Here is a 13,780-nt window from a genome sequence, read left to right on the forward strand (position 1 = left end):
TATTCTGGGATGCCCAGGGATGGCCTTCTGGTCCCTCAGTCACCCTGGGCTCTGATTCATTCCTGCTGTTTGTTGCCAGTCCTTGCCAAAGGGAAGGCTGAGGAGAACATGGGAAGAGAGGGTGACTCATCCTTAATGCCCAGGTGGCTGTCCTAGCTGAGGGACACCTGAAGGCTTCCGGCATCACAGGAAAGCGGTAGGAAGGGCAAACATTGCCAGAGAAGCCATGCAGGAGAACAGGGTTTCCCTGCTGCATTGTGTGCCGGTGCATCTGGGAATCTCATCAAGCCCACGCGGCAGAGTGAACTCAGAGCCAGCGTGGGAAGGCAAACCCAGAGCCTTTGTCTGCCCTCAGATCCCATCCAGCCATTGCTCTGGCTCCCTGTTGTGCTGCCAGGGTTGGCAACCACTAAGTGGCATCCCCAATCCACTCGTGGCGAGGTGGGGAGGGAGGATGATCCTCAGGAAATATGTTCCTGAAGGTGTAGCCGTACCTCCACCAGGATCTGTCACCTCCCTGCCACTGCCACCCCCCTGCCAGCACCGCCAGAGACCAAATGCTCAGGGGAAGAGGGAAAGACACATGATTTGGGAGAGCAGAAAAAAGGGAGGAGGGACAAGAAGGTATGGATGAGGGCAGTGGAGATGGTGGTGCAGCCGAGGGAAGCTGGAGCCAGCCAGGGATAGCTCGGGGCTGGGTTTTGGAGAAGTAGATGACATGGAGGTGGAACCACTGCTAATGAATACTGTATTCGACCTGGCAATTGAGACAGATCGTACACAAGATTAGAGGTCATGGAAAGTGTATTACAAGCTCTGCATTGCTTTTATTCACTGGAGACTTTTGGAAAAACAAGCAGGAAGGCAGCACAATGGGTCCCCCAGCTACGGACATCTCAGCACACATTTGAAAGACAATGGAGAAAACTATTAACTCTAAGAGTCCTCTATCCTGTCTCCAGTAAGATGCATTCCTTGTTTGGCCTGGATAGGAACTAGGGATCAAACAGACAAAGCCAATTAAAAAAAAAATCTGGTAGAAATTTCTTCAGGGGAAAAAGGGGGTTGGGTAGAGGGGAAGGATGACGCAGCTGCCAGGATCAAGCACAGCCTGAGTAAGGGCCTTCAGCAGATGTTGACTGGCAAAGGAAGGCAGGTTTGCACACAGCCTGTGCTGTGGGGTCTCTCTGTCCTGGATATGGAATACCTTGTTTTGGTCTGGCTGCTGGTTCCCAGCATCCCCAGCCAGGCCTGCAGAACGATCCCATCCAGCCCCAGAGGGGTTCAGGCTCTGGGGAGCAGCAGGGAGGGTCCTGGGGACCCTCAGCTTCTCTTCTCACTCTGGCACTTGGCCTTGACTGGAAGGACAAGGTCAGAAGCATCCTTGCTTGAGGTGTCCACAAAGGTCTCTCCAGGAGGGAAATCTGCATCCTGTCACCTGTCTTCATTAGAGAGATTATCTAATGAAATTGCTCTTCCATCAGCATTCCTCTGATGACAGATGGTGGCTTCCTTTCCCAGGAACCAGCAAAGCTGTGCATGTCTCCAGTTCTGCCACATTCTTGCTCATGACCACAGCCCCCTCTCTTTGGATAACCACCAGCATTCCCCAGGGCTCTACTGCAGATTTTAAGGTTCAAAGAGTCCCATTTGTCCATAGGGTGACTGAGGGGACCCTAAGGGGCTGCACCACCTTCCCTGCCTGAGATGACCTGAGTCCTTCAGCCATAACTTCTCTGCTAGACAGAGGCAGGCCAAGAAGCACAGGCACAGCCCCTCAGGAGTTCTGATCCCTGTGCTGGCAGGGCTTCCTCCACCTCCCTGGGAAGTTCCTGCTGGAGTTCACAGTTACATCAGCAATGGCAAACTCTTGCTCAGATGGGTAGTGGAATTGGACAGGCTATCCTGTTTGAAGGGTCCAGCAGGATGTTCAGGCTGGCTCCTGCTTCCTCTGCTGCTGCAGCACAAGCCTGTTTGCTCTTCCAAACCCCAAAACCCATCCCATTGTCTCTTTGGCTTCTCGCAGGTCAGCAATCTCATGACTCTGCCATTACACCACCCCCTGCTCAGTCTTGACCCAAGTTTATCCTATTTGTTTGGGCTTAGAAGGTTTCACTTGCAGCTTCTCATGTTGAAATGAAAGAAAAAGGGGCAGGGGGAAACCAGTGGTGTAGTCAAAGGAAGGCCAGGAAAAGTGATGGAGCTGAGGAGAGGTTTGGGGCAACCTCTCCTGCTGCAAGTGACCCTCTCACCCCTGCTCCCCACGGAGCCCTGGGGAGCTACTGTCACATCTTGGCTCTGGAGGAGAGGGGATATCCTTAACATAATTTCTTGAGGTATTTTGGCCAAGCATCCTGTCCCCTCTTCCTCTCCCTGAGTTCCTGTCATCTGCAATGGCCAGTGACCTCAGCAGCACAACGGGTTGTTGAATTCAGTGGTATGAGACCATGAAACATCCCCATGGCTCCTTCGGGGCCTGTGGGCTACTTGGTTCATTTCCTAAGTCTAGAAATAACCTGTTATTTCAAAAGATCCATCCCAACCTTGAAACTAGCCTCCTCAAGAGTGCTGTTTTTGTTGTTTTGACTCACATTCCCCCCTTCCTGCCCCAGCCTGGAAGGTCTCAGACCCTAATTTAACCATGGGTTGGTGGGGTGCCCTGAGGCTGCAAAGCACTGGGGAGTCTCTTGTTGAACAGATTCTCCCTGGAGAAAAACCAGAGTTTTTAGGCCATTCCCTACCTTCCCAGCTTTCCATCACGTACCTCAGCAATCCATTTCAATTGCCCTCTGTCCCTCAGTCTTGCTTTTGGGGGTACCTCTGTCCCAGGAGGTACTCTGAGCACCTACTCAATTCCCAGCATGGTCACTGGAAGTCTCCCTAAAAAGACCCCTGCTCTAATCCCCCTTCAGCACATTCCACTGCTGATCTCCCCTTCCCTGCACGCCCTTCCATGTGTCCTTTCCCAGCCCCGCTCCTGGACACACGTGACAGTCCCAGGTTTGTTCTGCAGTAAAATGTGCCTCCGTCCCTGCTCTCCAAGACACCCAGCCCCTGACTACATCCCTGGGAGCACCTCATCTTCATGATTCCCAGCCCTCCTGAGCTCGGCAGCCTCACCCCTCCTCCACCACTTGCCCCAGGAAACTCTGTTCAACACGAGGAGCAGCAGTGCTGGATCCTGCTTCCAGATCAGCATTTATCCCATGCTGGGCTCCATCCCTCAGAATCCAACACACATCCTTAAACCTTTTGTATTCTGCATAAACATCTTTGCCCAGACCTCCTAAAGGGCCAGGCAGGAGAGGAAGCAATAGTGTCCAAGAGTGTGGAGCCTTTGCGTCATGGCCGTATCGCCCCATCCCTCACGGATGCAGAGAAGTCCGGCTGTGCAACGCTGCATGGGGCTGTACAGGGAGCAACACGAGGTAGGTAGGGTTGGAATGTGTGTGAAAGGCCAAGATGTGCCAGTGATGGATGCACAGCATCGATTTCCTACATCCTGAGTCCCCAGTTTCCCACCTGGGTCCCTCAGAGCATCCCACAGGACACCCCACACCTGCAGCATCCTCCCTGTGACTGGAAGCTCAGGAACCACCCACTCACCATGGCTTTCCCTGCCTTCCCTGCCTGCCTGGCAGAGCTGGGCCTCTGGATTCACACATGCAGAGGAATGTGGTCCATCCAGGAGGAAAAGCAGGTGTGGATAAATTTGGAGCATAAGGAGGCGGAAGGGTCCTCGCAGCCTGGAGGAAACCAGCTGCCAGTGCTGGGGTAGCTCAGGGGAGGCAGCAGCAGCAGAGCACAGGGCAAGATTGCAGGAGCTGGGGGAGGCTCAAATGAGGAAGTTAGTGAAAAGCATCTGGAGATTTGAGGTCAGGTAATTCCTCATATAGCAGTTCCTGCACCACTCTGGGAACGGACAAACAAGGCCTTCCTTCCTCCCAGCTTCCTCCTCCTCAGCAGCTCTCCTTTTCAGGAGAGGCAGGCAGCCAGCCCTCCCCTCCCACATGGCTGACTGCATCCCTAGGGGTGACTCACCTGGGCCTTGCTGCGCTCTAGGGCTGAGCACACCTCCCTGCCCGCCGTGGGACGTGGGACGTGTCAGCAGTGTGGGCACAGGGACGTGCCCGGGGCCACACAGGGCAGCAAAGGGTGGTGTCCTGCCATGGCACAGGCAGCAGCTGGCACTGCTCTGGGCAAAAGTTGGAAACCACCTGCCAGCCTCCCAGTGCAGTGAGGTGTGGCTGCTATTTTAGGCTGGGAAAGCACAGGAGGATGGATCTGAAATCTCCCTGCAAAGCTGCGGAGGGCACTCAACCAGGTGTCAGCTCTAGCACTGGTGAGCCCAAGTGGTGCTGCTATTTTAGGAATGTATTCTTTTTCCCTGTTAGGCTATTTTTGGAGGCTGAGTAGGTACCAAAAGGACCCAGATAGGTTGCAGATAAGGGACTGATGACATTTTGACGCTTATGTTCCAGCCACAAACACTGCTCACAAAGGCAGACCCTGGGGATTGGAGGCACTCCTGGCAGCAGCAGCAGCAGCATCCTGGCTGTGCTGCCGTTTCTGCAGGCAGCAGGGTAGGAGTGCTGTAAGCTTCCCCCCAGCAGTGCTGCCCCAAATGGTTCCGTGGTCCCCAGTGTCCCACAACACCACTCAGCTTCATTGCATCACTGGTAGGGAAAATCCTTCTCCCTTACTCTGGAGCAGGCAGTGCACGTGCCGTAGGGATGGGGTCATGAAAGGGAGGAGGTTCTACGTCTGATGGAGCTGGAATGGGCTCTCACTCCTGAGCCACAGAAGGATCTGAGATGTGAACACTGCCCCTTATAACAGAAAATGTGTCTACATTACTTACAGGTACATATGCTCTTCTTGGAATTAGGGATATGGGAGCTGGATGGGGCAAATAACCTTGGCACAAGTGTGTTGAGGAGAAGGCTGTGTCCACTGTCATCACACTCCACTGCCACAGGCAAGGCCAGGACTTAGAGAGCACCCCAGCCCAGCCTGGCTGAGGCACTTGCACCCCATAGGGCCAGCAGCTAGGACACCCAAGGTCTCTGTTCTGGGAGAGTGGATTTCCTGCCCCAGAGCCACATGAAAGATCCCTTGGCACTTGGGATGCAGCACTCCTGACCTGCACCTTCCAGAGAGGAAGCACATGGTGGCTTCCCTAGGACCTGGAAGGTGCCATGGATGGGGATGAGGACAGGGGCAGCTAAGCAGGGGTTTGCATGCTCCTCCTGGCCCTGGGTGAGATGGATGCCAGACCCTCTGACCTTTTTACTCAGAGTTTCCTTTTGTGTCTGTGGGACAGAGGGCCTGTTGTGTGTGCAAGGCGTGGGGACAGCCCCCTGGCACTCGGCGGGATGGAGGGGAGAGCTCTGAGGCAATGGTGAGGCAGGCGCCCACGCTGCCAGCAAGTGTTGTGCTGTTCCCATGGCCACCATACCAGCCAAAGCTTTTGCAGCAGCTGGGGATAGAGTAGGGGACATCCCCCCAGGTCATCTCCTCCAGGGCTTCTCCATGGCAAGAACATCAGGCAGCGTTAGTTCACAGCTGCTTCCTCTCCTCACCCGGGGATCCCCCGAGGTCTCTTTGCAGCCCAGAACTCAGTGCAGGAGGCTGGGCTGGGGGAGATGGAGGTGCAGCCTGCTGCAGGAATGTGAGGTGTGCCATAAGCTGGGACTGAGACTACTTGTCTGGGCTGTCTCCAGCACAAGCCCATGTCTAACTCCTTCTGAATGTCTTTGTTCCCCTCAGTGGCGTCAGCAGCTCTTCGCTCCCTCCAGGAGATGATTCTGCTTCCGTCGCTAGCATTTCCTGTGTTTCTCCCCCCTCACTCCCGTAGAGCCAGGCAACACCAGCACAAAAACAGGATTTGAGTGGCTGGAGAATTATCCTGATAACAATGACCAAGGAGACAGTCCTCTGGACGGGACCCTCCCTAGAGTCAGCCCTCCAAACAGCTCACACCAACCTTTGGCACCCCCTTCTTCCCTGCTCCTGTGGCTATTTGTGCACAGAGGGGATTTTAGGCAGGGGAGTGAGCAGCCAGAAAGGGGAACTGCTCCATGCTGGCAGGTCCTTCCATCCCCACACCTTGGCCATGGTGGCCAGGCAAAGCAGCTCTGACACTGTTCCCATTGTCCCGAGCTGCTGTCCCATCACTGGTCAGCAGAGCAACAAGTTACTGTGCCATGCTCTCCTCTTGCCATTCCAGTTCCATTTCCCAGGGAACAGAGCATTTCTGGGGAGCAGGCAAGGGTAATTGCAATGTGTCTTCATCCATGAATAGAGCTGGAGGCAACTCTGGCTTACAGGTGGGAACAAGGGAGATAATGCCTGCAGACATGCTCCATGCAGCAGCAGCCCTGGGCCTGTGTGTCCACCTCTCCACCCAGGCATGCCCAAAGGAGAGCTGGGATTGCTTAGCATCCCACATGGAGATCTGAAATTCAGGGAGCCCTCACTCATGGCCCAAATATTTGCCTGGATCTCCTGGAGGAGGTCCCATCCCCAGCTGCTGGCCACCCCTTCCTGATGAGGAGCTGCCACCCTCCCTGCGTGCTGCCGGCACAGCTGGGGCAAGGAACAAGGGGCCCGAGCGAGCGGCTGATGGTGCCTGGAGCGAGCGAAGGAGCACATGCACAGACTGATCTGCTGGCAGGGCTGGAGGCAGCAACAAGCACTGGGAAGGAGCTGCAGAGCTGCAGAGCAGCTGGAGCCTGAAGAAGGTGCATCTGCAGCCACGCTCCAGCTTGTTGAACAAGCCGGGTCCGTGTCTGCGCCGCCCTCCCCCTCCCAGGTGCTGGGCTTGTCCTTCACTGAGTGCTCCCTTTGCTGTGCACGGCAGGGACCTGCAGACTGACAGGGGGACAGCCAAAATTGACTCAATGTGCACCCAAGGGACACGCCCCTGGCGCTATGGCCTGGAAACCTTTCCACTAGCATGGCATCTGCTTCCCACCAGGGCTCTGGGTAGCTTGGAGGTGGTACAACCCAAGAGAAATTGAGGAAGTCCTGCCTGCTGCAATGTCCAGCAAACACCAGACTTGCAGAGCTGATGGAGGGAGCAAGACAGTGCCTCCAGCCTTATTGGACCTTCCAGCCTCAGCCTGGCCTTGCTGTTCCTCCACTGCCCTGCTCTGTAGATGCCCAGCAGATGTGCTGGGCCTTTGGAGCAACTGGTGGGACTGAGGCCAAGTGTAGACAGGAGTTTGTCCTGTCAGGGCCGGGGGGTTGTGATTCCCTTGTTACCATCAGTGCTGCTGATCCATAAATTCCTGGCAAGGGAGGAAATCTGATTTTTGGCCAACACAGGAGGTCTCTGACCAACAGAGGCAGGAAATAGCTACGGTGAGCGAATAAATAAATGGTGCAACTGTAGCTCTGCCTTACATGGTCTTCATGGGGAGTTTTCCTTTGTTTTTCAGGTTGGCTATTTATACCGCAGAGTGTGAAAACGATGTCAGCAAAGCCTCTGCTCCTCACCACAAAGAAAACCAGACTTGAGAATTTTTGCAGGGCTGACAGACCTCCTTGAGCTGAAAGTTTCAGAGGCTGTTCACAAGGCTGGTGGACCTGGCAGGAAACACCATCTGCCATGCAGTTCCTGAGAAGTCCCCTCTACTTCCACACATCCAGCTCAGGGGAACAGTGGTCCCAAACCCATCTAGAATGTGGCTCTGCCCTGTAAAAGTCCATCTTGCCTAAAATGTACTCACAACCCCCTCCCAGTACCCCTTCACAGCCTCCCTTTTCTCACTGTCTCTCTTTTGCTCCCTTTTTTTCCTATCCCATTCTCCATTGCAGCCTTTAAGAGTTTTGGCTCCTGCCTGCTCATCCTGGCAATGTTTGTCCAAGTGTACCCTGGAGGACAGGAGAAGAAGGAATGGGGAGTTTTCTTTGTGGAATGTTGCTGCTCCCCTGGGAAATCCCAGGAGATATTTTGGAGAAAATAAACCCCAAGATGGGTCATCCCCATGCTCACAGGAGGTAGGAAAGGACAGACTCAGCCCAGAAGAGGAAAGTCTACCAAGTCCAAGCTGAGCTTGTTCAGCTGTGGATGGTGAGCAGCAGCGGCCATGCTTTGGGAAAGGAAAAGAGGAATAAAACTTTCCTTCCTCCATGTCTGTCCCCTGCAGTTAGGAGTGGCTACAACAAGCCCACACGAGTTGGAGTCGCTTGGGTGCCAGCAGAGCCTCGGTGGTGCCCATGGGCAGGGGCGGCCGAGGGCTGGGAAGGGAAAAGCCAACACGAGTTCAAGGATTGCCGGTGTACTTGAGACAAGAAAAACTCTTTCTGGTGACACATGCATCAGGTGTTTCCAGACGATAACAAAACCTGCCTGAGGTCATCGATATTTAATTAGCAATGAGCTCGTTAAACATTATCCCGGGGGCAGGAGGGAGGGGAAAAGGTGCCGAATTGGAGAGAGATTTAACTCTTTGCAGAGAAGAGAAGGAGGAGGGAGGGTTGCCTGCAAGGAGAAAGGGTCTCCGTGGTTGGACCCCATCAGATTTGAACACTAGACTGGGCCCAGGGGTAGAAAATCTTTGGGGTACGTGTGTCTCTTGGGTCTCCAGGGGAAGGAGGTGCTTTTTCCCGTAGAAATGAAAAGTACTAAATGTGAAAGCTCAGTGCTTCTGCACCCCAGCAGCCCCGGGGCAGGAGGAGGAAAAGGCTGGTGAGTGTGAGGCCAGTGCCGTGCCTGGTTTCCCCTGCGGAGCCCTCCCGGGCCGGCCGTGCCAGAGCCGGGGCAGCGCGGCGCTTGCTCTCGGCTGGCTGAGTCACGGCCCCGCTACCTGGGTGCCTTCACACCTGGGCCCCTGCCCCGCCGCCGTCTCCACTGCTTCCTCTGGCACACATCCCACGCTCCGCACCGCACAGACCCGGCTCAGCACCCTGGGGGCGAGGAGGAGGAGCAGGAAGGCATGGGGGGACAGTCCTGAGGGTTGCCTTTGGGGTGAAGAAGAGGGGATACCAAAGGCTCAAAGTGGGGGTGACATGCATTTTGGCCCTCCAAACCCTGACATGCTCCAGGAGGAGATGCTGTAAAGGTACCAAAATCCAGCTATGGACCACCCTGCTCTGTCCTTCCCCAGCCACTCACACGTGCTGCTCCCTGCTACCTCCCCCCTCCAAAATCCCCTCTTGGCTGCCCCAAACCTGACACCCATAATTTACCCCTAGATCACAGGGACCTGCTGAAAGATTGAGCATGAGCTGTGCTGTGAGGGCAGACATGAAAAGCAGCTGTGTCTCCTGCCCACAGCCAGGCTCCCCTGCCACGCCAGCAGCCCCTCAACACCAGGGACACCTGGGAAGGCTCCTGCTTGGAGAGGGAAATGGAAACCTCTTTGGGAGATGGACAGGACAGCACGGCATGGCTTGGGGTATGGTCAGCCACAGCTTCCATCAGCTGGCTGGAATCCCTGGGGCCTGTTCCTGCTGGCAGGAAAACCCCTCTTGGAGAGGAGGCAGGTGAATCTGGGCTGGTATTTGCCAGTGGCTCAGTGCCAGGGGATGGTTCCACTCTGCCTCAAGCAGTCAGCTTTTGTCAATGCTCAGTGTCACCTCTCTGGAGATGCTGCATGCTGTCTCTCCTGCATCTCTGGCTGCAGTGGTGGTGGGGGGGTCTCCCCTTGCTGAGCACCTGGGAGGGATCCCTAGAACAAAATCGCCTTTGTGGAAGGGTCTGATGAGATCCCTAAAACGGCTGCATAGTGAGGGCCTTGGGCTGGGATGAGGCCAGCAGCAAGAGGTTCCAGCAGCAAGGATGTACATGCTGTCTCCACATCATCTGTGATGCAGACAACCTTCCCAGCACAGGTGTACTGCCTTCCTAGAACCTCATCCTCTCCTTATCCCTGTTTGTCACCAGGGCCAGGCACCAAAGAGGAGGATGGATGCGTGGGACAGATACAAACTCCTGCCAGGCACCTTGCCCTTGGGTAAGGTGCCAGCTCCTGCTTTCCTGCTCCATTTGCTGCGACATCCATGGGCAAAGTTCACATGTGACCCATCAAGCACAGCTGAGGTCCTTCAGAAGTGGGAGAGGGAAGGAAGCTGAGGTGGGGAAGGTGCCACAATCCTAGTCCTCTACCCCTCGCCCACAAGCTCTGAAAATGGTGGGGAATGGGGTGGGAAAAATGAGCAAATCCCTAGTTTAGGGGCAGAGTAAACAGCAGCAGCAACCCACCAGGTCTTGGAGCGAAGGAAGAGGCTGCAGCCCCAGGCAGGGCGGAGCAGGTCGGCAGATGCAAGAATTTCATCTGCAAGGAGCAAGGAAATGTCCCGGAGCTGTTTGATCTCATTGTATGAAGGGAAGCGGGAGTGGGCGTCCAGCCTTGCTGGAACCAAACAAAGATTATAAATACCTCTGCCATCAACAGCTCCTCGCCGACCTGGCCTGCCAGAGCCCGGCTGCTGGCTGATTCCCAAGGGGAATAATGAGCTTTGCTTTCCATCTACCCCTCGAGACAGTGGCACAGAGGAGCAGAGCACACAGCAGACAGCTCCAGCCACAAAGGTGAGGGGGAATTATCCTATGGAATGATACATGTGGGGGTAGCTCCTCTCACTGACTGCCTGCAGGGCTGTCCCCAGCAGCAACAGCCGCTGTTGGCTTAATTCAGTCTCTACCGCCACTGGTGTCAATAAAGAAGTTTAAAAATACATGTTTTAAAAGGCCTGTGATGTGGCATTTGGGTGTGAAGTGATGCCTGGGCCCAGTGGACAGTCTCAGGGAGGTGTCCCTTAGATCTCCAAGCCAGATCTAGGTGTATGTCTTTCCCTGATTCAATCCTTGGGTTTGAATTTACGCCACGCATGCTACCAAGAATGCTGCCTGACATCAGAGTGCTTTGGGGCTTGTAGGGAGCTGGGTGGCACCCTGGCACAGGAGCTGTCCCTACCAGGGAGGGAGGAGAGCCCCACACAGTTTTGGGGAAGTTGGGAGGCTGTAGAAGACAAATTTAGCCTTCCCCCATGTGCCCATTGGTCGCCACAGAAACATGCGATTCCTTCCCCAGCACCGTGCTGAGGGAAGGAATGAAAAGACTTCCCAAAACTCACATGAGCTCCCCTAAGTCCCGTGCCCAGCCAGGGAACAGTACTGTACCAGGACTACTGACATCTCCCTGGCAAGAAGGCCTGGTGGCCATGGGAATGGGGAAACTTCAGCTTTGGCTTTGCTTTGGCACAGGGGAGCAGCAGTCCTGGAGCAGGGCTGCCTCCCACCCCCCTGGCCCACGTTGGGAGTGCCTCTGTGGGGAACCACTCCTCACCACATCCATGCCCCCAGGTCCCACAGGCAACTTCTAAGGGTTGGTGAGAAGCCAGCAAGTTGTCAGGTACAACAGGAGTCCTCGGGCCGGGGCGGGGGGGGGGGCTGCAAATCAAACGCAGCACGCCGCCCTCGGAGCAGCGCCCTCGGAGGAGCTGCTCTGGCAGAAAAGCCGCCGCGGTGCAGTGCGTGAACCCGGCCGCCGCTCCCCCGGGGCACCTTCATCAGCCCTGCTCCCCCAGCGAGCATACTTGAAGCTCCCTGCTTGTCACTGGGATCAAAGGCAGGGGCCGGGCTGGGAAGGCAGGGTGTCAGCTGGGCCACTTGTGAAGCTCACTGCGGGAGCCAAGACCTCCAACTTGAACCCAATTTTTTTTTCCCCCCCAGGCATCCTTACACACTTCTAAGGTCTCCGCTCCAGCATCACAGCTGCATCTCGTTTCATCTTCGGCGAGGAAGAGAGGCAGCAGTGCTGGCTGGGGCCAGATGCCGCTGGAGGAGCAGCCCCCGGCCGGGAGCACCGGGTCCCAGCCCCGCTCCGCCGGCAGCTGGGCTGGGGAGCACCGGCTGCTGGGGGAGAAACCCAGCCCCGCTTCCCAGCCACAGCCCTCCCACCACCAGCTGGGACAGGGCACGTTCCCACGGCTTTTGGTGTTATTTCAGCAGGGCCAGGGCTGTCCCTGTCCTCCTGTGGCTCCCGGGTTGGTCTGAGCATCACCAGGGTGTGGGATCTTTTCTGACTGGACTGGGATGTTGTTGGACATTTTGGAGCAGGGAAGATGCAGTCATGGAGCTGTGGGATATGAGATGACACTGCCAAAATGAAAAACTCAAAGTAATTAAATATAAATATAAGTCACCCTAAAAATGTTGGCTCTCAGGAGCTGCTGGACCAATGTGTGATGTGCAACAATTGCTGCCTGTTGCGCTGGGGATTGTCCCCAAAACAGAGGATGTGTGCATTGCAGGAGCAGGAAGGCTGGGAGATGAGAGTTGCAGGGTGGGCCCAGGCTTTAGGAGTGGGAGGCTTTGCCAAAGCCAGTTTGGCATCCCATGGCTTCACTCCCCAGGCACACAGCTTGGCAGGGACCTCTCACAGCAGGTTCCCAGGAGCTGCCCAGCAAGGCAGCCAGGAGTTATCGTGGGGTTTCAGAGAGCCCTAAGGGAGGCTGAGGGGACTCACACAGCCCGGGTGCTCCGGCTAAGCAGGGCTTTTCCCCAGGCCAGTCCCACCAGCAAGCCCTCGGTGACAAGTGTCTACAGAGGAAGGAGCGCCACCTCCTGACGCTGGATGTCCCTAGGATTCCAGGAAACTGCTTTTGTGGGGATTTTTTTTCCCCCCACTATCCGCTGTTTTATCAGTCAGCAACAATCGCTTCAAAAATAAACAAATCCAAGTCTGGCACTGGGTTCCAAGACAAAGAAACTCCTCCTGCCAGACACACGCCGAGGATCTTCAACAATGACATTCCTCCAGGACTGCTTCCACCTACTTAGGTGCCAATTTAACTAAAAATTGCCTCTGCTATCATTGTCGCTTAAAATCAGCAACATCCCAGAGCTCCCACCACAAGGTATGGTACAATTAGGTGCTTTTAGAGATTTTCATCAAGGTAGTCCACAGTTTGTCATGGATGCTCACCCCCAGCACACCCATTTATCCTGATAATCCCAATTCCCTTGGATGCATCTTGACTGGTGAGATGGAAACAGCAGCAGGCAGGGCTGGCTCAGAGCCATGCCCTCCCTAGCCAGCTAGTACAGACCAGCTTTAAAAAGTGAAAAGCCCACCTAAGGCTAACAGGTGGAGGGGAAAAAACCTCACTCCTCAGAGCTGCCATTAAACTGCAGGCTCAAGCTCGACAGAGATTGGGAATTCCACTTTTCTGCACCAGAGGAATACTAATTTAAGGATCTTCTCCACCTACCTGCCAACTTGAGACTTGTGACAAGGGAAAAAGAATTACTTATTATTTCTCTCTTATTTCACTTGGCTGAAATCAGCTAGCAGGTTCATGTGTTAAATGAGGCTGACAGTGAGCCAGGCAGCTCATTCAGTCACCCAGTCTGGTTTCTAGGGAAACAAGGTAAATGTTTTTCCTCCTTCTTGCCACCTTTTAACTCTTAGAAGGCTCTCGTTCACCACATGAAAAAATCTCTACATCCCATTTTTCTCCACTTTACATAAGAGCAAATAGGGCCAACCCAGGTCTGTTTCAGGGCAGTGCTACACTTTGGTGTGAAGGGCTGCAGTTACTGCCTCAATTGCTGCCACGTCTCCAATTATGGTCACACCAAACCATCTCCCCGGGAGCCAGCAGGGTATTTTAGGCCAGGCAGTAACACAACACCAGCAGCACTCACAGCTCTCCCACCTCTCAGAGGGTGGGATGCAAATCACCCCCCTCCCTGCCCAGGCAGGGCTGCCTCCTGTCACCCTTAATCAGGGAACTGCATGCAATTCAGAAAAATCCAGCTGCTGTG

The sequence above is a fragment of the Agelaius phoeniceus genome, chromosome 5 (genome assembly GCF_051311805.1).
Source record: "Agelaius phoeniceus isolate bAgePho1 chromosome 5, bAgePho1.hap1, whole genome shotgun sequence".
Classification (NCBI taxonomy): domain Eukaryota; kingdom Metazoa; phylum Chordata; class Aves; order Passeriformes; family Icteridae; genus Agelaius; species Agelaius phoeniceus.